Source organism: Aristolochia californica, unplaced genomic scaffold (genome assembly GCF_029961685.1).
Source record: "Aristolochia californica isolate CCGP_79_NKW_82.1479 unplaced genomic scaffold, dmAriCali1.0.hap1 SCAF_11, whole genome shotgun sequence".
Classification (NCBI taxonomy): domain Eukaryota; kingdom Viridiplantae; phylum Streptophyta; class Magnoliopsida; order Piperales; family Aristolochiaceae; genus Aristolochia; species Aristolochia californica.
Window position 1 is genome coordinate 28,245,358 of NW_027181782.1, and position 4,739 is coordinate 28,250,096.

Below are 4,739 nucleotides of genomic sequence, written 5' to 3' on the forward strand. Positions count from 1 at the left end.
GTAAGGGAAAGCCACGACTGAAAAAGAATCAAAAGGGAATAATGGAAAGAAAAATGCTAAGTGCACTTACACGTCTCATGTAAGAATAACCTATGACGTGTTTACGTCAGGAAATGCCAGGTGTAATATTTATATTTTGTTCTACTGCAAAGAGGGAGGCGAGAGAGGGTGGAGCTTCCTGCTCCCTGCTACCTCAACTCCCTGATATAATGGGAAAAAAAAGAAAAACAAAGAAACAAAACCCTCCACTGCATTGGTCGTGACCTCAATCACGAGCTGCACGAGCGCATTGATATATGTCTGACATGAGAATTAAGTTAATTATAATAGAATAACTTTTATAATTGTGTTATAGGTGGTTATTTATCGGTTTTCAAATGAAATGAGTATTTATTGAATTTGGCATTAATCATTGTCGATATTGCATATTTTTCTCTCTTGAATTATATTTTATTATTTTTAAGGTTTATTTCTTCCTGAAATGCTTTTTATAGATTTAATTATGGAATTTCAGGAGAATTTTGGTGGAGAAGGAGATATTTACCAAAATGCCCTTAGTGAAATGGAGGTGATTTTTAGGTCAAATCGTTTTAAAATAAATAGGATGGTATTAAAGGAAAGAGGGCGTCGAACGAGGAGGGGAGACTCGGGAGGGAAAACCCGAGAGGGGAGACCCAAGAGGGGGAAGCGTGAAGAGAAAACAGAAACGGAGACCAAAACAAAGGACTTTGACCGGAAACAAGGGAGGACCCGAGAGGAGTTCCCCACCGTCGTTCGTCGGGCCAATACCTTTCACCACGCCACCATCGTCCACCGCCGTCCACCATCGTCCAGCAACCGAGAACAAACCCGAGGAGAGCTCGAGAGAGTCTCCGTCGAGGTGAGTTCGACAGTCGTCGCTCGCCAGGCCGAGAAGTGATCCGAGAGGGCTTCTCCGGTGCCACTTCCGCTTTCCGACCATCCTCCGGCGTCGGTTACGTATTTTCGACCATTCCCGGAGCGACTCCGACTCCAACCGAGACTCGAGAGAGCCGGTTAGAGAACGTCAGCTCTGTTTCATTTTTCACCGGACGTTACCTCCGTCCGTCGGCTTCCAACCTTCATCGTCGGCGTCGTCTCTACCTCCGGCCACTCACTCTTGCCACCCCGAAGCCACCAATTTCGGGAAATTGCAGCACCCGTGAGAACGAGTTGCTGCCCGAGCGAGAGAAGGGGAGTAATTCATCATTTTTGAATTTCATCTTTTATATAGTTTGAACTTAGGTTTTGAATGTTTATTAAATGTGATTTGATAATTAATGTTTATTGAATATTTGTTTTCCGGATATTTTATTAAATTGGCTAGTTAGGGTAGGATTATAATTTAGGTTGGATTTTGGTATTTTAATCCGATTTCTGTCCTTAACTCTAGGCACCCGAGAGGGGCTAGACGCAAGGATTGAGAATCCGGATTCGTGGTTACGTGGCACTCGAGAGAGGTACGAATCACGATAAAATCCAGAGTTATAATTTTAGCATCATCACAATAGGAAATTGATTCTCTGTATTCTATTGTAATCCGATCTTTGTCATTAACTCTAGGCGCCCGAGAGGGGCTAGACGCAAGGATTGAGAATCTGGATTCGTGGTTATGTGGCGCTCGAGAGAGGCACGAATCACGATAAAATCCAGAGTTGACGTTTCCTGTTATGTAAGTAGTTAATTAAATTATTACTTGATAATTTAGGATATAATTAGTGTTTAGTTCAGATTAATTCATCATATTTGGTTAGGCTAGTTGATTGAAGGATACACAAAATTCAGTCCTTCCTGTGGATATGACCCTCGCTTTCCGCTAAATTACATGAACGATTCGTACGCTTACGAGGTATTAAAGCCGATGTAATTAAATTCTACATCACACATATCATCTCCATTGGAGTATGAATAGAGAGGGGAGGAAGGCATAGCTCGAGGCGATGGCAGGGATGTAAACCGTTTTTATGAGAAACGATTTTCTCATTACGTGGTCTCAAACTTCTGGCAGTTGCAACTCCCTCGGTAACACGAAACCATGAACCTTGATGGGAGGTTGGGTTTCGGTTAAGAATGGTTTTCGGTCCCCTGTCTCGTCACTCTCATTCCCCTTCAGTTCAGTGCCATCGCCGTGAGTGCCAAGAGATCGGAAGCACCGAGAAAACAGAAGCGAAGGAATTTGAAGCGTATGGACGGAGGTATGATTTATCTTCCGTTTAATTTATAATGAATTTCATATTGTATTAGAAATTCATGTTTAAGACTTACAGTTGGTATCAGAGCAGACCTCTGATCCAACGTTTTGATTCCGAGAGACTCTGTTCGGTCTTTGTTTCTGTTTTTGTTTTTTAAAAACAAACTCCGCGCTCACGGGCGCCGGAGCTCTGGCATCGGCGACAGCCAGCGTCGAGCATGACGCCGGCGCCGGCGACCATTCCGCACGGTTGCTGGCGCCGACCGCCGACGGAGGCTGTCGCACAACGCTCTCTGTGAGCTCACTGCGGCGGTTGTCTCTCGTGATGCCTGAGAGCGTCGGAGACGCAGCGACGACGCCGGAAACAATTCCGAATTGTTTTTCGGCGTCGACGACTTGAAAGTACGCCGACGGAACGCCGGGCAAAAATTTTTCTGCGCGCGGCTGGAGGTTGAAGACGACCTCCAGCACGCAGAATCATGTTGATTAAATTTATAAGGTATTTTTGTAAATACCATCGAGTTGGCTCGGGACGAGTTTTCTTCGACTCGCCGTTCCTACTCGGCAACCGCGACTCAGGTCGGGTTGACTCGAAAAAAAAAAAAAAAATCGAGTCGACTCGGACGAGTTGAGTTGGCTCGCCATTCCAGGGCCGAGCCGATTCGGTGCATAAAATGTATTTGCGCCAGCGGGATTCGAACCCGTGCGGTCGCATATTTATTTGCGCCAGTGACCATTAGGCCACCGGCCGTCTGCTGTTCAATATATAGGAAATTATAAATTTATTTCCTCTTACAGTTATGCATTTTTTTTTGCTTATATGTAAATGCATGAAATTAAAGTTATGCATAATATTATAGTTTTCAATTATGCATATCTTATGAGCATATTTGGTGCATAATGATAACATGTTAGTGTAAGTTACAATTATGCAATTCATGTTATTCTCATATATTTATGAGATTTAATGTCTAGTGATTCATATAATTTTTATTAATTAGAGAGTAGCCACAACATCTTTAACTTAATAAAAATTATATATTATGATTAGGATCACATAAAGAATATTAGACATTAATTGTAACTAATTTTACTTGATATAATAAATTTTATCCCACAGGAATTTTTATTATATTTGAGTTTATTAGTTAGGATAAAGTATCAAGTTATTCATAATTTACCCACAGGGATTATGAATTCATAAATAATTTGATAGTTTTATCATAAAGAAAAATTAGAAATTAATTGTAATTAATTATACTTAATATAATAAATTTTATCCCACATGAATTTTTTTATTATATTTGAGTATATTAATTAGGATAAAATATCAAATTATTCATAATTTACCCATAGGAATTATGAATTCATAAATAATTTGATAGTTTTATCATCAAGTTTACTCATAAAGAATCTTGAATCTACTTGAATTAAAAACATTTAGCCCATAGGCAATGTTTTTTATGTTAGTTGATTTGAGTTTTAAGCATGATTTACATTGGTAAAACATAATATTTTATTCAGGCCTCAATTTTAACATCAGCATGTAATTTGTACTTTTATGCAGTTGTACAACTTGCACATTTCTCTGATTTTCGTTGTGATATCCCTGATCTTAAGGGAGATAACTATAAGGTCTGGAAAGAGAGAATACTTCTTCATTTAGGGTGGATGGACATAGATTATGCTATTAGGAAAGACGAACCACCTGTAATTACTGATACTAGCACTACAGCTGCAATTACACTTTTATGAACAATGGGAGAGATCTAATCGCCTCAGTGTAATGTTCATTAAGACTAAAATTGCTGCTGGTATTCGTGGTTCTATTGAGCAGTATGAAAATGTCAAAGACTTGCTGAAAGGCATTGATGCTCAATTTGTCACTTCAGATAAGGCATTAGCAAGCACCCTAATCATGAAGTTCTCATCCCTAAAGCACACCAGTATGAGAGGTGTGCGTGAGCACATCATGCAAATGAGGGATATTGCGGCTCAATTAAAAAATCTTGAGGTTGATATGTCAGAATCTTTCGTGGTGCATTACATTCTGAATTCCCTTCCGCACCAATATGGACCCTTCAAAATCTCGTACAATAAATGGTCAGTTAATGAACTTTTGACCATGTGTGTTCAAGAGGAAGGGAGACTGGTGATGGAACAAGGAGAAAATGTCATGATGGCAACACATGGAAAGGGCAAGTATCAAGCCAAACAAAAAGGGAAGGGTAAAATATTCCCCCAAGCTGGTATTAAGAAAGATTCCAAGTGTTTTTTCTATAAAAAGAAGGGACACATGAAGAAGGAATGTGCCAAGTTTCAGAAATGGCTTGCTGACAAAGGTACACCAACCTCATTTGTTTGTTATGAATCTAATATGGTTAATGTCAATAATTACACTTGGTGGATTGATTCTGGATCAACAATCCACATCTCAAATTCTTTGCAGGGTTTGCAAAACCTAAGGAAACCAGTGGGAAGTGAGCATCACATTTTCTCAGGAGATCAGATGAGCTCACATGTGGAAGCT